The sequence below is a fragment of the Sus scrofa genome, chromosome 1, assembly GCF_000003025.6.
Source record: "Sus scrofa isolate TJ Tabasco breed Duroc chromosome 1, Sscrofa11.1, whole genome shotgun sequence".
NCBI lineage: Eukaryota > Metazoa > Chordata > Mammalia > Artiodactyla > Suidae > Sus > Sus scrofa.
The window spans coordinates 173313410-173337410 of NC_010443.5; positions in this window are offsets into that span (position 1 = coordinate 173313410).

A 24001-nucleotide genomic window follows, 5' to 3' on the forward strand; every position below is an offset into this window, starting at 1 on the left:
ATATGTATGATTGGGTCACTTTGCTGTAGAGCAGAAATTGATAGAACACTGTAAATCAACTATACTTTAATAAAAACATTTTAAAAAAACACATGAGTCAGAAGCTAGGCAATGGTAATAATGCCAGTGGAATTTCACTACAGGGAATTTTGAAATGAGAAAATTATATTTTCTCCAAAATGGTTCTTTGAGAATAAAAAGCAACTACATGTTGAGAAGGATGGACTTTATACTATCAAAGAGAGAAAAGAAAAGAGGATTTTAACATTATATTAAGTGGTACTTACAGTACATCCAAAAGAAAATTGACTCTTTGAAATCATCAGTATGTGGTGGAATTAATTTTATCTAAAGTTTCTAAACACCAGAATCTTGGCTAGAACTTAAATTGGGTCCCTTCAGTTCAAGTAGTATTATACAATTGTGGAAATAATTTTAACCTAAGTTTATATAAAAATCTCAACATGAATACTTGAGACTGAAATATTTCATTACATATAATTTTACATTGTGCTAGATGATAGATTATTAACTTAAAGATGCATATATCACATATACTTTATATGTACATATAAACACAGCAGAATACTTATATACAAGCATGTATAACCTACCATACACTCTAAACATTTGGGAGTATAGATATTTTCATATATCTTTATTTTTTGAACATCTAAGTATATACTTGATATGTTAGAAATAAATAAATAAATTTGTTCGTTCTCTTATCCTGGAGGCCTTTCTCCACTTGAAATTTCCCACGAATGTGTTTATTTTGCTACTGATAAATAATCTCAGAATACTAACAATTTTCCAGGCATTGTTTTGGTTAACTGGGCTATCACATTGACTTCAGGGCTTAGAAAATAGAAGCAGCTCCCTAATGAAATTTATAGTCTACTTACTGGAATAAACAGATATTTTTCAAGTAATCAGACAAATTAATGTAAAACTACAATTTTAAATAATGCTGCAAATGAGAGGAATATAAAATAATGTAATAAAGGGTTTTGCCTAGTTGAAGGAAATAAGAGTTGAAATTTAAATATAAATAGGAAATTATGAGGTAAAGATAGGGAGATGAGGAGTTCCCTTCGTAGTGCAGTGGTTAACTAATCCGACTAGGAACCATGAGGTTGCGGGTTCGGTCCCTGCCCTTGCTCAGTGGGTTAACGATCCGGTGCTGCTGTGAACTGTGGTGTAGGTTGCAGACGCGGCTCAGAACCCGCGTTGCTTGTGGCTCTGGCATAGGCCGGTAGCTACAGCTCCGATTCGACCCCTAGCCTGGGAACCTCCATGTGCCACAGGAGCAGCCCAAAGAAATAGCAAAAAGACAGGGGAAAAAAAAAAAAAGGGAGATGAGAGGTTCAAAGGCAGAGCAGCAAACCTATGTAGGAGAAAGCATGATCCATGCACCTAACTGAAAGAAAGAAATGTCACTTATAAAAGTCAGAGGGAAATCTATTCATGATAATTCAGGCAAATAAATTAGGGACAAATTATGCAAGGGCCCTGCAGATCATGTACTTTGCTTTCTTTTTTTTTTTTTTTTGGTCAGATTTGTGATGCATTTGGGGAACAGATTAGAAGAGGGTTCCATCCTAAGAGATCTAATATGTATATTTAACGCCTTGTGAAAAAAGAACCAGAAAAGTCTAGTCACTCTTCCATGGTCGATCTTACCTTTTCATCAAGTGACTTACTGATTCTGTAATGTTTTTCCAGAGTTTGACAAACTATGCTTAGTAACAAAACAAAGTTTGGCTCGAGTGTTCTTAGAGGGATGAGGTCTTATATCACTCCATTCTAATCCTGATCCAGGGGGCTGTGCTCTAGGCTTCTTACAGTGGTATCTATTTAAAACTACATGCAAGGTCATTAAAATGTCAAATTGATATATCTGAGCAAATACACACAACACATGTGTGTGTGTGTGTGTGTGTGTGTGTATACATATATATATATGTATATATATATGATAACATGGAATTAGAAGAAATAACATATATAAAAGAGCTAGAAGAGGATAAAAGAACAAATGGAGAAAATAGATAACAAATAGAGGAGTTCCTGTCATGGTGCAGCTAAAACAAATCCTACTAGTAACCATGAGGTTGCGGGTTCGATCCCTGGCCTTGCTCAGTGGGTTAAGGATCCAGCATTGCCACAAGCTGTGGTCTAGGGCACAGACGTGGCTGAGATCTAGTGTTGCTGTGGTTGTGGCACAGGCCGGCGGCTACAGCTCCAATTAGACCACTAGCCTGGGAACCTTCATATGTCGCGAGTTAGGCGCTCAAAAAGACAAAAGATGAAACAAACAAACAAACAAAAAATAACCCAAAAACAACAAAAGAAAACCAAATAGAAAGATAATTACAAGAATAACACCATGCCAATAATAGTATTAAATTAGATGGTCTAAAGAAAAAAGTAGAAGTTGTCAAATTAGATTTTAAAAACACCAACTTTCCAATGGCTATCTATACCAATGGCTATCTACAATAAGCTTCCTTTAAATATATAGATCTGTATAAGTAAGAACTACGTAAAAGATCTTATATAAGTAAAAACTAAGTAATGGAAAACATATATACAATGAAAATTCTGAAGAAAAAAAAAAAAAAACCTGGGAAGACTACATAATAAATATCAAAGCAAACTTCTGAACAAAGAATATTATCCCTGAAAGGAATGACATTTCTTTATTATATATAATCAATTCAATGAAAAGACATGTGTGTAGCTAATAACAGTTTCAAAATACATGAAGTCAAAACTGTTAGAACTAAAGGAAGAAATAGGAGTTAATGTCTTGGCGCAGTGGAAACGAATCTGACTAGGAATCATGAGGTTACAGGTTCAAACCCTGGCCTCACCTAGTGGGTTAAGATCTGGCATTGTGGTGAGCTGTGGTGTGGGTCACAGATGTGGCTCGGATCTGGTGTTGCTGTGGCTCTGGCATATACCCTTAGCATGGGAACCTCCATATGCTGGGGTGCAGCCCTAAAAGACAAATGACAAAAACAAAAACAAAAAAAAAGAAGAGAGAGAAAAATCTACAACTAAGAGTTGTAAATTTCAACATTCCGTTATATGGAATTGATAGATGGTAAATTCATACTATCACAAACTTAAGTTTTGATATTTATAAAGTACTCAGAATACTTTCAGAATAAAATATTCTAAAATAATACTTATGATTTTAAAAAGTATATGGAACATACACAAAAATAGGCCTTATGATGATCCATAAAACAAGTCTCAGTAAATTTATAAATATTGAAAATATACAAAATATGATTTTCAAAAAAAAGTATTGAATTGGAATTTGGTAATTACAATAGTATCTGAAAGGTGAAATTTAACAGCAGCATACTTCTAAATAACATGTTAGTCAAAGAAAAAATTACAAGGTTGATATGAACACATTGTGAACCAGAAATAAATCAGTGCTTAAAGGAGGAAGAAAAATCACATGATCATTTCAGTTGAGACAGAAAAACAACATGTAAAATACATTTATTCATGACAAAATTTCCCAGTAATATGAATAGAAGGCAAATTACTCAGCCTGATAAAAAATGCATCTAGAAAAAATTTATATCATACTTAATGGTGAATCACAGACACTGAACTGAGCCTTTCCCCCAAGATTGGGATAAATCATATGTGTCTGTTCTCACAAATTCTGTTTTATGGTACATTCTGAATTCTCAAATAACAGTATATTTATTGTCAGGAATATTATCTCATGTTTATTGAGTCCTTAAATGTATAGCACACACAGATATTACCTTTTCAAATGCAATTATTTATCTGACTCTTACAACAACATTACAATCTGTGCCAGTGTAATGTTCATTTGAACATAAATAAATGCTGGAGAGGGGGTGGAGAAAAGGAAATGCTACATTGTGGGTATCAAATTGCTACAAACACTATGGAGAACAGTGTGGAGGTTTCTTATAAAAACTAAATATGGAATTATTTTATGACCCAGCAATCCCAATCCTGGGCATATATCCAGAGAAAACTGTGATTTGAAAAGATACATGCACCCCAAGATTCATTGCACCACTGTTCATAATACTACTTGGTTACATTAATGTTGTTGCTCAGTGGTAAAGAACCCAACTAGTATCCATGAGGACACGGGTTCGATTCCTTGCCTTGCTCAGTGGGTTTAGCTTCTGGTGTTGCTGTAAGCTGTGGTGTAGGTCAGAAGTGGCTTGGAACCAGTATCCCAGATGATGTAGGCCATAATAAAACAAAGGATGACCTCTCCTGAGCAGGAAGGAATCCTTACAGCAGATTGCATTTGCACTTAAATTACAAATCCTCCCTGTCAGCTGTGTGTATATGTATATACATACATGAACATATATAATACACACACACACATATATATATATATACATAAAATACATAGAGACATATATGGAGTTATTTTAACTCTATCTTTTGCATGCTATTTTTAAATGAATACTAAATGATTTATGGGAACACAGGTATACCTCGTTGCACTGCACTTTGATTTACTGCACTTCATAGATATGGGGTTTTTTGTTTGTTTTTCATCTGTTTGTTTATCAGATTAAGATTTGTGGCAACCCTGCATGTAGCAAGCCATCAGTACCATTTTTCCAAAAGCATAATTTAATTAAGGTATGTACATTTTTTAGACATAATGTTAATGGACTACAGTATGGTGTAAATGTAACTTTCATATGCACTGGGAAACCCCAAAATTTATGTGACTCCCTTTATTGGAATATTCACTTTATTTCAGTGGTCTGGAGCTGAACTCACACCTCTAAGGTATGCCTCCCCACTCCATTCCCAAACTTTAATCTTTAAAGAAAAAATTAATACTGTATGATGTCACTTACATAATGAATGTAAAAACGTTGATCTTATAGAACCAGAGAACAGATTGGCAGTTGCAATGCGCTATGGAGTGGGGGAATGAAGAGATGTTTGTCAAGGGATATAAACTTTTAGGTATAAGATGAATGATCTAATTATCTGACAGTGCTGTGGTTAATAATACTGTTTGGTATACTTGAAATTCATTAAAAGAGTAGATCTTAATTTTTCTTTTGACTAAACATAGGTACCTATAAGGAGTGATGAATAGGTTAATTAATTATCTAGAGTGTAGTAATCATTTCACAGTGTGTTTATGATTATAAGTATATACATATAATCATATGTACACTCTAAATATATATAATTTTTTATCAATTATGCCACAATAGCTGGAAAATAAATTATAAAGGTTAAGTCTATTAATTTAGTCAGAGGTTACTCCTTTATTGCTTTTAGTTTCTATTCCGGATCTTTTTCTCAAAGAATTAATATGGCATTCAAAAGTCTTTAAATGAGAGTAATTCACTGTGGATAAGGAATGACAAGTCAAATATAGTTTAATGTTTGACAAATATTATTTTTAATCAGTTATTTAATACATTGAATAATTGATCTCTTCCCCTGAAAGCTATAGGTACCATGAGAGGATAAACTGTGTCTTATAAACTAGTCTACTCCCAACCATTTTGAATGGGAACCATCTAGTAGATTATAAGCATTCAGAAATTATTTATGTGAATTAGTTTAATGATATTTATTCTTTCCATTATAGTTTTGTTTAGTGTTGTCAATTTTCTACCCTATAGCAAATTGACCCAGTCACACATACACATATATATACATTATTTTACTCACATTATCCTCTGCCATGCTCCAACACAAGTGACTAGATACAGTTCCCAGTGCAATACAGCAGGATCTCATTGCTTATCCATTCCAAAGGCAATAGTTTTCATCTATTAAAATCAGATTCCTAGTCCATCCCACCCCCTCTGCCTCCTACTTGGTAATCACAAGTCTCTTCTCCAAATCCAGGGTTTTCTTTTCTGTGGAAAGGTTCATTTGTTCCATGCATTAGATTCCAGATATGTGAAATCATATGGTATTTGTTTAAGAACATTCCTAGAAATAATAGGTACTGCAAATAATATGCAGTTTTTTAAATAAAACAATCCAGTTCAATTATAGAAAAATTTGTTAAAAACTTACTTAAATCTTGCTATTGTGTTTCACTGAACCAAGACCAAATTGACCATCATTTCAGCCCCATTAGCCAGATTATGTAATGAGAATTGGGAAGACAATTTACGGAAAAACACCTAACCTGTAAGTCATACTAAATTAAGTACATTCTTAAAGCAATAAATTACTGTCTGTTCACTTTTTCTAAGAACTACAGTGAGAAATTAAGGAAATTTTAATGGGGAAATTCTGAATAATTATAGACTGAATTATGCAGTTTATATGCATTGTTTATTCAAAAGACTATATAAGATTATATCAATATATAAACATTTAATATGTTTTCTGCTTCCTTTCAAATTCCTTTAAAACATTATCAATACCAAACATTAGGAATGTAAACAGTCCAGGAGATCTTAATGATTCTAAAAAATTTTTTTTTTGTCTTTTTTTCTTTTTAGGGCTGCACCCATGGCATATGGAAGTTCCTAGGCTAGGGGTTGAAGCGGAGCTATAGCTGCCAGCCTACACAACAGCCACAGCAACACAGGACCTGAGATGTGTTGGTGACCTACACCAGAGCTCACAGATATGCTGGAATCTTAACCCACTGAGCAGGGACAGAGACTGAACCTGCATCCTCATGGATACCAGTTGGGTTTGTTAACCACTAAGCCATGACAGGAACTCTTAAAAAATCATTTTGACTAAGTCATTCAAACATATACAATATTAATTTTGTCTTTGTTTCTATGCATTATATATTATGAGAATAACTATGAGTCTTAATCTAAATCTGTTCCAAAGATATAGTCTCTAAACTGCACTGATTCTTGTTCACAATTAGTCCTCATCTCTAGATGTAAACTAATATATTTGTAAATGCAACAAACACATTATTAGTACTTATAATGTGCAAGGCACATTTTAAGTGAAGAGAATAGTATTCCAGTATTTCAGAAGGTTATACTTTTGATATTTTTGGCTAGTCTTTGGTTTGATTACTCAGTTATTCTCTCATGTATGGATTACATATTTGCTGTTCCCATTCATTTCTGAATCTTTACACTTTTATGATTTTATAATGCAGCAGTGGCCTTACACCATCACATCCACAAATTGAGGAAGATGCAAACACATAAAAACAATAAAGAACCACTTCCACTAGATCCTAAATCTACTGAAGATGTAGACATTTAAACCATTTCATGTTTATTATTCTCCAACACTAAGCTTTGTTTTAGAGTGTTAATATGGGGAAAAATAAGTAATGGACATTTGTTACACTTAAAACACAAATTTTTTTTGTCTTTTTGTTTTTTCTAGCACCACACCCATGGCACATGGAGGTTCCCAGGCTAGGGGTCTAATCAGATCTACAGCTGCCACCCTACAGCATAGCCACAGCAACCTGGGATCCGAGCTGCATCTGCAATCTACACCACAGCTCATAGCAACGCCAGATCCTTAACCCACTGAGGAAAGCCAGGGATCAAACCCACAACCTCATCGTCCCTCATCAGATTTGTTAATCACTGAGCCACGACAAGAACTACTAAAATACAAAATTTTTGATTGTCACGAACAATATTCCATTTCTGCCCTCAATTAGAGTAGAAAAGCACCTAATCAAATGCAGAACCTACTTAGAGCTTATAATTTAGCATAAGGGAATTAGAGACAATAGCCAACATGAATAAAATACATATATGTTAGGTAATAAGTATAATGCAATTGAAATGGATAGGTACAATTTAAAATGATGGTGAGGATGAATTGCTAAATAAAAAACTGGTCTCAGTAATGACCGAAATGCTATGACAGAATGAACCATGAAATTAACAAGACTCAAGCAGAGGGAAAAACGGGTACAGAGCTAAATATGAATGTGTGTAATTTGGGTATTTAAAGAATAGGAAAAAGAGGTAGTGAAAGCCATCATCTGCTAAGAAAGTAAAGAAAAGAAATGGCCAATAAGCAGAAATGTGGTGAAAGAAGAGAAAGGGGAGAGGAAAAAAAAAGAAAAATGAAAGAAATAAAACTAAAACTGGAAATGCAGATGAATGTAAGGACTGTTAAGAAAAGAAAAAACTAATTTTAAATTATAAATAACCTTCTATAATGACGATACAGCTCCACATGCTATGTCATTATTAAACCTGAATTCCATATACCTAACATCTATGACCAGTCTTATCAGGATATGGGTAGGCTTCTCCTAAATGGGTAGATGCTAACATACAGGAAAATAAACAAATATGAGATATAACAGAGAATGATAATTCAAGAGAAGACAGAAATCACAAAGTTATCTACATATATATATATACACATATATATGTCAATTTCTTCTGTATAGCAACTACTTGAGAACACAGAATTATTGGCAGATAGGAGATGAAGGTTCATGTCCTACAAATTTAGGTCCTACAGCAAAGAATGATAATAGCATATATTTGAGTTTACTGTGTAATTAAGATAATTCTGATTATCTTAAAAATAGTTTATCAAACATTATTGCTACATAACATAACTTAGATTTAATGCATCATTTCATCCTCTCTCACTCTCTTTTTTTTTTTTTTTTTTTTTTTTTTTTTGCTTGAGATCCTCCTTCTAGGTTTCTAGAATTGCTCATATTTAGAAATACCAGGGCAGTAGCAGCCAGAGTTGAGGTTTGCAGCAGGACTCCAGGGGGAGAGTGCAAAGTGGCTGAGAGAAACAGATGGCACATTGGGCCCAGGACGAGGTTCAGCAGCTGACCTGGCCAGTCATGGAGATGGAAAAGGAGTCCAAGCAGATCAAGAAGGCCGGGAACTGGATGGCCATTTACCAATCTTTTTTAAAGTGTTGTGTGAGAGAAGGGATTAAGACAGCAGAATAGAAAGACTTGAGGTCATCTTCTCTCAGGAAAACAACAAAATTACAACCAATTGCTGAACAACCTTCAATCAAATGGACTGGAAACTTTCAAAAAGAATTCCAATTCCAGAAGACAAAGAGGAGGCCATATCAGGATGGTTGGAGGGGTAATTATGGGATATAAGCAACCCCATACCCACTGGGTGGGCAGCCCATAGACTGGAAAGTAACTATATCACAGAGACTGACCTATAGGAGAGAGAGTTCTGAGACTCACATCAGGTCTCCAGCCCTGGGGATTTGGCATTGGGAGAAAGAGCCACCAGAGGATCTGGCATTGAAGGGCAGTGGAGCTTGTGTGCAGGAGCTCCATGGAACTGGGGGAAATGGAGACCCCATTCCTGAAATGCACATGCAGGCTTTCACATGCATTGGGTCCTAGGGAAAAGCAAAGTCTCCACAGTAATCTGGATTGGACCTGACTGCAGTTCTTGGGGGATTTCCTGGGAAAACAGGTGGTGACTGTGGCTCATTGTTGGGGGAGGACACTGGAGGCAAAAGTGTCAGGAATATTCACCAGTGTGTATTCCTCTAGAGGTGGCCATTTTGGGAAAATCTGGCCCCATTCATCAGCACTGAGAAGCCCCAGGCAAAACGATAATCCAGGTAGGATCAGAGCCTCACCCATAAGTAAATGGCACAGAGTCACCTCTAATTTCACCCAGAAACAAAGCCCCTTCCACCATAGGGATAGGAATCAGCCCCACATACCAGTGGACAGGCCCTCCCATCAAGTCTCTCCCATTTCTCCCATCAAGAAGCCTACAGTGGAGTTCCCGTCATGGCGCAGTGGTTAACGAATCCGACTAGGAACCATGAGGTTGCGGGTTCAATCCCTGCCCTTGCTCAGTGGGTTAACGATCCGGCGTTGCCGTGAGCTGTGGTGTAGGTTGCAGACACGGCTCGGATCCCGCGTTGCTGTGGCTCTGGCGTAGGCCGGTGGCTACAGCTCCGATTGGACCCCTAGCCTGGGAACCTCCATATGCCGCAGGAGCGGCCCAAAGAAATAGCAAAAAAAAAGACAAAAAAAAAAAAAAAGAAGCCTACAGCAAGTCCTCTTACCAACTTCAGCCACAAGGGCAGAAGACATCAGAAGTAAGAGAGGCTACAACTCTATTGTCTGCAAAAAGGACACCACACCAAAAACTCATAAAAATGAAAAGGCAGAGAAATATAACTCAGATAAGGGAGAAAGAAAAAACTCCAGAAAAACAGCTAAGGGATCTGGAAATTAGCAGCTTCCAGGAAAAAGACTTTAGACTGTTGATGATGAAGATGATGCAAAACATTGGAAATAAACTGGAGCAAAGATTGATCATTTATAGCAAACACTGAGGAAAGAAACACAAGATTTAAAACTTAAGCAAGTAGAAACACAAAATACAGTCACTGTTATAAAACTTCATTAGAAGCAACCAAAAGCAGAATACAGGAGGCAGAAGAATGACTGAGGTGGAGGACAGACTAGTGGAAATCACGGATTCAGAACAGAAAAGAGAAAAAAGATAAAAAAGAAATGAAGACAGTCTCTAAGAACTCTGGGACAATGTTAAATGCACCAACTTCCACATTATGCCAGAAGGAGAAGAGAGAGAGAAAAGGACAGAAAAAGAATTTGAAGAGATAATAGCCAAAGATGTCCCTAACATGGGAAAGGAACCACTCACTCAAATCCAGGAAGCACTACGAGAACCATATAAAATAAAACCAAGGAGGAACACCCTGAAATACATATTAATCAAACTGACCAAAATTAAAGACAAAGAGAAAATATGAAAAACAGCTAGGAAAAAGAAACAAATAACATATAAGGGAACCCCAATAAGGTTAGCAGCAGATTTTTCAGCAGAAACTCTGCCAGAAGAGAGTGGCATGATATATTTGACATAATGAAAGGAAAAAACTTCCAACCAAGATTACTTTACCCAGCAAGGTGCTCACTCAGATTTGAAGGAGAAATCAAAAGTTTAAAGATAAGCAAAATCTAAGAGAATTCAGAAACATTAGGCCAGCTTTATAACAAATACTAAAGGAACTCCTCTAGGCAGAAAAGAAAAGGCCACAAATAGAAACAAAAATACCACACAGAACAAGGCTCACCCGTAAATGCATATATACAGTAAAGGTAGGAAATAATCCATACACAAATATGCTACCAAAATGAGAAAACATGAGAAGAACAGGGTACAGTTGCAAGAACTGGAGATGCACCTGCAATTAAGAGACCAACAACTTCAAACTATCTCTTGTGTGTGTGTGTGTGTGTGTGTGTGTGTGTGTGTGTGTGTGTGTGTATACACTCCTATATCAAAACTTCAGGGTAACTGCAAAACCAAAAATCTACAATTGATAGACTGACTGAATGGATACAAAAACAAGATCTCTATATAGTCTGTCTTCCAGAGACCCACTCCACTTCCAGGAACACATACAAATTGAAAGTGAGAGGATGGAAACAAATATTCCATGCAAACCAGAATCAAAAGAAAGGTGGAGTAACGATATTCATATCAGACAAAATAGACTGTAAAATAAAGAGTATTGTAAGAAACAAAGAAGAACATTACATAATGATCAAAGGATCAATCCAAGAAGAAGACATAACAAATTTAAATATACATGCACCCAACATAGGATCACCTCAATTTATAAGGAAACTGCTAACAACTGTAAAAGGAGAAACTGACAATAACACAATAATTGGGGGGACTTCAACACCCCACCTACAGCAATGGAAAGATCATCCAGACAGAAAATCAAAAGGAAACACAGGGCCTAATTGAAGCATTAGACCAGATGGACTTAATAGGTATTTATAGTACATTCTATCCAAAAGCAGCAAAATATGCTACCTTCTCAAGTACACATGGAACATTCTGTACGATTGATCCCATTCTGTGCCACAAATGAAGCCTCAGTAACTTAGAAAATTGAAATCATATCAAGCATCTTTTCTGACAACAACACTATATGACTGGAAATTAACAACAAGGAAAAAACTGCAAAAAACACAAATACTCTCTGACATATACCATAGCAACATCTTCTCAGATCTACCTTAAAGAGTAATGGCAATAAAAACAAATATAAACAAATGGGACCTAATCAAACTTAAAAGTTTCTGCACAGCAAAGGAAACCCTAAACAAAATGAAAAGACAACCCATGGAGTGGGAGAAAATATTTGCAAATGAAGTGACTGACAAGGGATCAATCTCCAAAATTTATAAACACCTTCTGCAGCTCAATACCAAAAAAAAAAAAAAATCAAAAAAATGGGCAGAAGATCTAAACAGATAATTCAAAGAAGACATATGGATGGCCAAAAAATACATGAAAAGGTGTTCAATATCACTCATGATTAGAGAAATGCAAATCAAAAAACTATGAGGTACCACCTTACACTGGCCAGAATTGCCATCATCAAAAAGTCTACAAATAATAAATGGTGGAGTGGGTGTAGAGGAAAGATGATCCTATTACACTGTTGGTGGGAATGTAATTGGTACAACCACTGTGGAAAACAGTATGGAGATTCCTCTGAAAACTAAACATAGAACTCCCATTTAATCCAGCAATCCCACCCCTGGGCATCCATTCTGAGAAAACCATGACTGAAAAAGATACATGGACTGCAATGTTCATTGCAGCACTATATACAATACCCAAGAAATGGAAACAACCTAAATGTCCTTTGTCAGAGGAATGGATAAAGAAGATGTGGTACATATACACAATGGAATATTATTCAGCCATTAAAAGGAATGAAATACTGGCATTTTTAGCAACATGGATGGACCTAGAAATTATCATGTGAAGTGAAGTCAGCCAGATAGTAAAACACCGAAATCATATGCTATCACTTACATGTGGAATCTAAAAAAATGACACAGTAGGATTTCCCATCATGGCTCAGTGGAAATTAATCTGACTAGCATCCATGAGGACACAGGTTCGATCCCTAGCCTTGCTGTGGGTTAAGGACTCAGCATTGCCATAGGCTGTGGTGTTGGTCACAAATGTGGCTCAGATCCCACATTGCTGTGGCTGTGGCATAGGCCAGCAGCTATAGCTCTGACTTGATTCCTGGCCTGGGAACTTCCATTTGCCATTTGGTGCGCACCACCCCCACTCCAAAAAATGTACACAGTGAACTTCTTTGCAGAACAGATACTGACTCAGAGACTTTAAAAAACTTATGGTTTCCAAAGGAGATAGGTCAGGGTATGGGGGGACGGGTTGGGGGTTTGGGATGGAAATGCTATAAAATTGGGTTGTCATGATTGTTGTACAACTATAAATGTAATAAAATTCACTGAGTAATTTAAACAAAAAACGAACAAAAAAAAGAAATATTAATGGTCAAAATGGGCTCACAGATCTTAGGTGGAGGGAGTTGTAACTTAAGATGTGAAAAGACTTTTGGTTTCTGGTATCCATAACTCTACCAGTCCTTGTAAAATTACATATTTTTATACATAAGCATACAAATTCATATCAGTGTAAATATTTAAACTCCCATCAGTTTCACCAGTTATAAAAGGTCAGACTTAAATGCTGACCTCTTGTTTTAAAACAGGTATATTTTTTTAAGTATTTTCTCCTAGTCTGTGTCTTTTTTTTTTGGTTGATTGTCTTTTTATCTATATATATATTTATTATAGTTGATTTACAATGTTCTATCAATTTCTTCTGTACAGCATAGTGACACAGTTTTATATATATATATACATATATATATATACACACACACACACATATACACAAACATTGCTTTCTCATTACTTCTTCTATCATGCACCATCAGAAGAGATTAGATATAGTCCCCTGTGCTATACAACAGAACCTAATACCAAAACCATACAAAGATACTACCAAAAAAGGAAAATCATAGGCCAATATCTTTGATGAAAATAGAAGTAAACATTCTCAAAAAAAGTTTAGCCAACTGAATGCAACAACACATAAAAAAGATCACACACCACAACCAAGTAGGATTCATTTCAAGTACATAAGGATAGTTCAACACACACAAATCAATCAAAATCATACAGCACATTAAGAAAAATCAAAATCCATATGATTACCTCAATAGATTCAGAAAAAGCATTTGACAAAATCCAACATCCATTCATGATAAAAACTCTTTCAAAATTGAATATAGAAGGAAAATATCTTAACATATTAAAAGCCATTAATGACACACCTGGTATAATACTCAACAAAGAAAAAGATGAAAGCCTTCCCACTGATATCTGGGACAAGACAAGGATGCCCATGCTCATCACTTTTATTCAACACAGTATTGGAAGTCCTAGCCACAGCAATCAGACAAACAAAAGAAATAAAAGGTATCTAAACTGGAAGAGAAGAGGCAAAATTGTCACTCAACGCAGACAGCATGATACTATACATAGAAAATCCTAAGGACTCCACACAAAAACTACTCAAAGTGATCAATGAATTCAAAAAGTAGCAGGATATAAGATTAACATTCAGAAATAAGTTGTGTTTTTGTATACTAACAATGAAATATTTAAAAGGACTGTAAAAATATACTACTATTTAAAATTGCACCCCCCAAAATTAAATAGCTATGAATAAACCTGACCAAGGAGGTGAAAGACTTATATGCTGAGAATTATAAAATATTAATCAAGGAAAGTAAAGAGGATTCAAAGAAATGGGAAGATATTCCATGCTCCTGACAGGAAGAATTAATATTAATATGGCCATACTACCCAAAGCAATCTACAGATTTTATGCAATCCCTATTAAATTACCCATGATATTTTTCACAGAACTAGAATGAACGATCCAAAAATTTATATAGAACCATAAAGGACACAGAATTTCCAAAGTGATCCTGAGGGGAAAAAAAAGAAAAATATAAAACAAATCAAAAACCAACCAGGAGGTATAACTCTCCCAGACTTCAGACAATATTACAAAGCCACAATAGTCCAGACAGTGTGGTACCAGTACAAAAACAGACATAAAGACCAAGGGAACTGAATAGAGATCATGGAAATAAACCCAGACAACTGTGGTCAATTAATCTTTGACAAAGGAGGCAAGACTATAAAATGGGGGAAAAAAGCAAGTAGTCCAGAAAAACTGGACAACTACATGTAAATCAATGATACTAGAGCAAACACTCACACCATGCACAAAAATAAACTCAAAATGGCTTTAAGACTTAAACATTAAGATAAGATAAAACTCCTAGAAGAGAACATAGGCAAAACATTCTCTGATATCAACCGTATAAACATTTTCTTACATCGGTCTCCCACGACAATAAAAATAAAAACACCAATGGGAGCTAATCAAACTTATAAGGTTTTGCACAGCAAAGAAAACCATTAAAAAAAAAATGCAGCTATGTGCAGCTCTCCAGTTTTGCCAGCACCACTGGCTAAAGAGATTGCCTTTTTCCCATTTTATATTCTTGCCTCCTTTGTCAAAGATTAATTGACCATAATTTTCTGGGTTAGGTTTTTATATAGCAAAGGAAACCACAAACAAACAAGCAAAAAGACAGGCTAAAGAATGGGAGAAAATCTTTTCAAAGGATGCAACCAACAAGGACTTAATCTCCAAAATATACAAACAACTCATACAACTCAAGAGCAAAAAATAAACAGTCCATGTGAAAAGACCTAAAAAGACAATTCTCCAATGAAGACATACATATGGTCAACAGGCACATGAAAAAATGCTCAACATCCCTTATTATTAGAGAAATGCAAATCAAAACTACAATGAGATACCACGTCACACTGGTCAGAATGAATGTCATTAATAAGTCTACAAATAACAAATGCTAGAGAGGGTGTGGAGAAAAGGGAACTCTCCTACAATGTTGGTGGAGATGTAAATTATACAACCACTATGGAAAGAAGCATCAAAGTACCTCAGGAGACTAAATATAGAAGTACCGTATGATCCAGCAATCCGACTCCTGGATATCCAGAAAACACTTTCATTCAAAAAGATATATACACCCCTCTGCTCAAGGCAGCAGTATTCACTACTGCCAAGATATGGAAACAAACTAAATGTACATCAACATATGAATGGCTTAAAAAGTTGCAGTACATATATACAATGGAATACTACTCAACCATAAAAAGAAACAAAATAATGCCATTTGCAGGAACATGGATGTAACTAGAGATTCGCATACCAAGTGACGTAAGTCAGAAAGAGAAAGCCAGATACCATTATATCACTATTCTGTGGAATTTAAAATATGGCACAAATGAATCTTTCCACAGAACATACATAAAATTGTGCACATAGAGAAGAGACTTGTGGTTGACAAGGCAGAGGTGGGGAGTGGGGGAGTGGGATAGATGGGGAGTTTGGGGTTAATAGATCCTAGTCTGTGACTTTTTCTTTTACTTTCTTAACATTCTTTTGCAGAAAGAATTTTTTAATTTTGATAAATGTAGTTTATAATTTTTATTATTTTCCACCAATAAATGTTTGTAATTATAGGTTATTGTTATAAATGATCATTATCAGGATGAAGTATTCCCTTTATATTCCTAAATTTCTCTTTTTTTCTTTCTTTTCTTTTTTTTCTTTTTCTTTTTTTTTTTTTTTTGCTTTTTTTAGGGTCGTGCTCGCAGCATATGGAGGTTCCCAGTCTAGGGGTCGAATGGAGCTGTAACTGCCAGCCTATGCTAGAGCGACGGAATGCCAGATCTGAGCTGTCTGTGACCTACACCACAGCTCACAGCAAACCCATTGATCAAGGCCAGGGACTGCCTAGTCAGATTTGTTTCTGCCTAGCCATGAAGGGAACTCCCCTAAATTTCTTTTTTCCTTTTTTTTTTTTTTTTTGGCTTTTTTTCTTTTTAGGGCTGCACCCCTGGCATATGTAGGTTGCCAGGCTATGGGTCCAATCGTAGCTAGAGCCTCTGGCCTACACCAGAGCCACATCAATGCAGGATCCAAGCCAGGTTTGTGACCTACACCACAGCTCATGGCAATGCCGGATCCTCAAACCACTGATAGAGGCTAGGTATTGAACCTGCATCCTCATGGATGCTAGTCAGTTTCATTAACTGCTGAGCCATGACGGGAACTCCCTAAATTTCAGCTTAAAAAGAAATCCAGAAGTTATTGAACACTGTCAAATGCTTTATAAGTCTATTAAACATTAACATATGAATTTTATTTAGTGTTTTAATATGATGCATTTTAATCAATTTTTGATGTTGAACATGTCTTACAGTCTCAAAATAATTTTGAATTTTTCTTGATTAGTTATTCTTTATTCTTATTCTGAGATTTCAATTACACAGCTGTCAAATGATCTGATATTATCTCATAGCTCTGCCTAAAGTTTTGTCAATGAAAAACCAAAGTAGTATTGCAAAAGTTTACTTTATACACATCAAAAAGACAGTTCATGAACTGGGAATATTTCAAACCAAAATAAGGAATGGGTTTTAGGCTCTTGTTTTAAAGCCTAAAATAGTGAGAAAGCAATGACAGTTTATTCTTCTCAATAGTTGGTTATAATGTTATAATTTTCTTAAATGATAAGGAGTTGGTTAGTGGTCATTTCATGTCAATTGTTGGGAAACACTTTAAATTTCACTTACGAATTCCAGAAACAGAAATGAGAAATGACCCAGGGTCAAATTAGTCCTACAAAATTATCGAAATTAAGCTTTGCATATAAGACTAAACTGTTCAGTGAATTTTCAGAGTTGGTCTCCATTTATTTTTTATTTTAACAGCTCATAGCTGATTGTTTTGTTTGTTCATGTCTTTATCACTTCACAATTTTATTTAAGTAATTTATTTTGACATGTAGCAAGTTCACATATTCTTTCCTCAGTTGTGTTGAATTAACTGATAACTTTATAAAATACATTATCTTTGTTATTTGTTTTTATTTCTAGCATTTCCATTTGAATCTTTCTTATAGTCTCCATATTTCCACTGAAATCTTCAAGTGATCATTCATGTTATCCATTACAGACAATAAAGCTCTTAACTTATTAATTATAGTTACTTTACATTCTCTTTCTGAGATTTGCAATATCTGGGTCATTTCCAATTCTAGAGCTTTTGATTATTTTTTCTTTTTGCAGTGTTTATATGTGTACATGTTTCTGTATATGTGCTTATGTCCTCGTGCTTTTGGTTAGGTGTTCTTTGGTTTTGTAAAACTTGTGTAGGAAAGACTAAGGTAAATTATATTTATACTAGAAAATGGGCATGTCTTTTCTCTGTTATAATTATAGTGTATGTGAATCTTAGGGGATGAGTTAAGAGGTTCTTTGGGTTTGGGTAGCTGTGTACATGATTCTCTTCCATGCACTTAACTTTGGCTTCAAATTTCTCTAGTGTTAACCTTTTGCTTAGTGTGGGGCTATATTCCTGGATTAATTATCTCGATGTTCCTGTTCAATTTCAGCTTCAGACTTTTTCTATGTGCCTGAGACTCACAGAAGGTCTCTCTCTAGCCTCTTGCCTCTCCAGCAATAGTAGATTGCTACTTTAGCTGTTCCTCAATGATACGGCTAAAATGTGTGTAGCCCCCAAAATTCATGTTGAAGCCTTAACCTTCAGTGCTTCACAATGTGACCTTGTTGGAGACAGGGCCTTTGAAGAAGTGATTAAATTCAAAGGAGCCCCTCAAGGTAGGCCCTAATCCAATATGACATATGACCTTATAAGAAGAGAAAATTTGGGTATGAGACACCAGAATTTTGCACAAACAGAAGAAAGACCATGTGTGAACAAAGCAAAAAAGCATCCATCTAAGCCAAGAATAGAGCTACCGACACCTTGATGTTAGACTTGCAGCCTCCAGAACAGTAAGAAAACACATTTCTGCTTTTTAAGCCACTCGGTCTATGACAATTTTGATATAGCAGCTCTATAAACATACTCACATTTTCTAGTTTGTGATTGGGATATGAGAATGCCTTGTCTCCTGTACTGATGTAAGCATTGCCTATATTCCTGGATTGGTTGTGGGACTCTATCAGTGATCCTACTCCTTCCCCAGCATTAGCTGTCCCATTGCCTGGGCCCAGTACATTTTCCTGTCATTTCCCAGATACAGTGGGTTTTGTTTGTTTTGTTTTTCTCTGTTCTCCAGTTGCATGGCTCTTTAGCTGTCATTGGGATCTCAGTTTCCTGCCCTTTTATCAGGGGATTAAACCTTTTTCCCTAGGATGTCAAGTTCTGGGAAAGAATTTTTCTTGTTTCTATCTTGATGACTGTTCTACTACCCAGTCCTAACACTTTCTTTGCCCATAATCCTTCTCAAATGCCTGTAATGACATCTGTGGGAAAGACCTGCAAGTGGGAACATATTTGCCTTGTTTCTGAAATCCCTAGAGATTCTATACTATCATATTAACTCACATTATATTAGCAATTACTTAAAAATCTTAGCTGAAATCTTTTTATTAATGCTGTGAGGTGTCCTTGATTATCTAATGTTTGAAACTCACATCTCTGGTGGCATCTTTCTTTTCTTGAATTTCAGCCCAGTTGGTTACACTGCAAACTTAACTTTCTGATGCTTTTAAGAAGAATTATTAGTTTGGATGCTGTTTGATTTTTCTTGTTAGGTTGAGAGATAAACTACTTATGGTTTTCTATATCCTAAATGTTAACATAAAGGGGGGAAATCGTTTTCATAGGAACATATTAATGGTTTGAAATTCAATAAATTATTTTGTTATTTAAAGATTTAATAAACAAATGGAAAGAAAGTAATGGAGTTAGAATTTATTAATATGTTTCAAACCACAGCAAATTTACAATAGCTTTCCCAATGAGGAGACCTGAAGAAGCAGTAAAATTTGCGTGTACCACATTTATGCAAATTAAAGTTATTTATTTTGCATTACTCATCAAATCAGGTATTTTGAAGTTTGTCAGAGATTGCTTTCCCAGATAATTTACCACTGTGTAATTTTATATCTATCAACTATCTGGCCTGTGGGAATTCTTAATAATATCAAAATATTCACTCCAAATATGTAGCTACCTGACTGGTTTTGTAATATAACAAGTTTCTAACTTATTTTTGATGCAAAGTTTTAAATATACTAAAAACTTTCTAAGTCAATGTCTCCAAACAGCTGCATTCATAATAAATCTACTTTATTGTATTGTATCTTTGAAAAACAAATCAACATTAAATTTATTTAAATAATGATTCAGTCAGATGGAATTATAATCACAGAACCTATACACAATATTAATAAAACAATAACTCATCCTAGGATAGGTCTAGGCACAATTCTGATGCATATTTTTTCTCTCTACCCCATTTCATCTCTTTATGTGACTAATGTCTAGTTTAATACTTCCAAATACATCCTTCAAATGTGCATGATATTCTTCAACTACGCTCTTTGTATTTGATGATCCTTCGTCTTCTTAAAACGAACTTGTTTTCTTTACCTTATTTTCTCAGGTTCATTCTCTTTTTTAGTTGTAACGGTTATTTCAACTACTATTTATAACCAGGATGCATGAATTACAACAAAAATAGCCTTGACAATCAAGCAGTTTAAAAGAAAGTCAATTGAGAAAATTCATTCAAAAATTGAAAAATGGCCAAAACTTTGCTTTTACCTCTCATTCTACTATCCTAAAAACAGGGTTCTTTAAAAATCAAAGCTCAATAGGCTTATGAATGCCATGATGTGAAATGAATGGGAAAAAAATGTACTCAGGAAAAATTCTTGAACAGATTTTTACTAGGAACCCACAGTTATGAGTCTAAAGAGAAACCAAAGTTTTAAGTTTGGATCTTGGAGAATACCTAGAACTTTCTGAAATTTCTATAAAAAATCCTTTTTTTTTTTTTTTTGGAGATATTGGCACATGGATTTTGAATGTCTACTTCTCTTGCTTTGACATGGTAGGTTAGGGAAGTGGACTGAAATTCAGATGGGGCAGAGAGCGAAGAGTGGGTTACAATAAACCTAGCTTTTCCCATGAAAATTCATACTTAATTTTCAAATAAATGCATTTTTATCAGTCCCCTTTTCTTCCTTATGTAATTATCTTGCAGGAAACAAACCTGGACCAGTGTCAAATCTCCACTCTGAATTAAAACCTTGAGTTCCTGAAAATGTATATAATAAAAATAAAAACTTATTTTCTGTAATTGGCTGGAAAATGTCATTTTCTGAGTTTCTGTGCAATTTTGCCCATTCTCTTCCTAATTTAAATTTTAACCTGTTCATGCTGTAATACCCATATCTACACTGTCATTCTTAGAGAAACATGTGATATTTTACTGATGCAAATTGGAGAAACATCTGGAAAGAGAGATATAATTTCAGGTACCACTTTTGCTGTGATTTCACCATTTCTTCATGTAAAATCTGAATAAAATAGCTAAGTGAAAAGGCTGACACTAATGTTAGAAATATCACCAACTATGTCAAGTCAGTTGAAAAGGAAGAGAAGGGAAATGGAAATAACCTTGGCTCCTTGGGTTGCGTGTTGCTACACCTAGAGGGTACATCACATGCATTAACCATTCATTAGTTGATAATATAGGATTCTAAGAAAGAAGTTTTAAAAACTGTGTTCAGGCTATTTTTGGAAATGAGAATAAATGCGGATAATTTTCCTTTGGAAAAAAAACAGAATTTTCCACATATTTTAATTTATAGTAAGAGTAGGAAAATAATGGCAATAAACTTCATCTGTATTTTTTACTGTATCTTAGAAATAGCTCTAAACTGGCAAAATTGAACAGAATGAGTGATTATTCCGAGAACTTAGACTAAAGCAACTATTCAGGATATAAACAATCTGACTGCCCACTTAATAAATTCAGGGAACTTTTAACCCTGAAATCCATGTTTTCTTTTTTTATTCAGACATCAAAGAATGTGTTGAGGTAAAAACATATTTGTGACCATTTATTCAAGTAAAAGGAGTAAAATACTATGTGTTAATATGGGGCTTTATGATATTCCTAAATATATTCATTCTTATCTGAATAAAGCGAACACATTTTACTTGAGATTTTACAGTATCAGGCACTATGTTAACTATCCTGCAAAACTTCTAATCTTTATGGGGTGTGCACCTTCCCCTTGTTCCTATTTACCAAGAGGGAATGTTTAGATCTGTAGCAAGAAAAACATGAAAACTTAAAAATAAAGGACCCATTTTCCAGTGGGATAAGTTAACTGGCAAAATTTAAATTCTTCCATGTGGCGTTCTCTTATTTTTCATTTTTCATTCATTCAATGTGCAAGGAAACTGGGGCTGTACACGATACTGGATGTTCCTTTTGACTTTGTTATCAGTCAAAGTACAACTCAGGCAGGATCTCAGCAAAGAAAACACATGGTGGAAGCACTTCATGTCTGCTTATGACCATAATGATGACAATAATACCAGTGATCTTAACATTTTCTATTAATTTCTTACATGTAGCAGTCATAGTATTTAGCATTTTATGTGCATTATTTCATTTAATTCCTTGATAAAATTTTCATTAATCATAAAATTTTCCTTAATCATAAAATCCTTCACATAACAACAGTTACAGATCACAAAAAAAGAGAAACAGGCTCAGTGAAATGAAAGATTCAAACACTTTTAAACTTAAGTGTAAATAAAAGATATCCATGCATTTGTACTTGCTTAACTTATTATTACCTATAAAGAAGACCAGTTACAAACACACAGCTGAAGGCCCTGAAATGATCTATGGAAGAAAGATTTTATCTATAATAGGTGGTTGGTGGGTGTGGTAGTTTAAAATCTGTCCACTGGAGTTCCCTTCGTGGCTCAGTGGTTAATGAATCCAACTAGGAACCTTGAGGTTGCCGGTTTGATCCCTGGCCTTGCTCATTGGGTTAAGGATCCGGCATTGCTGTGAGCTGTGGTGTAGGTTGCAGACTCGGCTCATCTCCCGTGTTGCTGGGGCTCTGGTGCAGGCCAGCGGCTACAGCTCTGATTAGACCCCTAGGCTGGGAACCTCCATATTCCGTGGGAGTGGCCCTAGAAAAGGCAAAAAGACAAAAAAAAAACAACAAAAAACAAATAAAATCTGTCCACTAGTTCTGTGACACTCCTGTGATAGCTAATTTTATGTGTAAACTTGATTGGATTAAGGGATACCAGAAAGCTGGTAAAGCATTTCTGGTATGCTGGTAAAGATGTTTCTGGAGGAGATTAGCATTTAAACCTGTAGACTTACTTATGCACATCATCCCCTTTGATGAGAGGCTGAACAGAACAAAATGTGGAGGATGAATTTGTCCTCTGCTTGAGCCGGGACATGGGACATCCATTTTCTGCCCTTGGATATTGGCACACCCAGTTCTTGGGCCTTCAAGGGACCCTGTACTGAATTATACCACCAGCCTCCTTAATTTTTCAGCTCGAAGACAGCAGATCATTGAATTTTTGAGCCTCTATAATTATGAATCAATTCTGACAATAAAAATCAACCTCTCTATCTCTGTGTCTCTGTCTGTGTGTGTCTCTCTCTCCATGGATGGAAAGATAGATAGATAGATAGACAGACAGACAGATAGACACCTACACATATCCTATTGGTACTGTTTCTTTGGAAAATCCTAACTAAAAATTCCTTACAAATTTAGAGCCAAATCTATCCCACTCTACCTCCTTTACATGTGCGAGTTGGACTAAATGACTGACTTCTAATGAAAGTAAGATTGTGTTTCTGACACTAGGTAATAAAAGTCACTGTGACTTCCTCATTGCTCTTCCTTTTAGATCACTCACTTTGAGGAAAGCCAGCTTCCATGTTATAAGGATACTCTTGCAGCCTACTGGCAGAGCCATATAACAAAACTTGATGTTTCCTATTGACTGGCATGTAAATGTGCCAACTCAGAAACTTCTGATGATTATATCTGATCTGCTGACTACAACATTCTTAGAGACCCAGAACATACGCATTCAGCTACACAAATCCTGAATTACTTACTCAAAGAAAACTATGATGAGATAATTATTTTATTTGTGTTAATCTACTATGC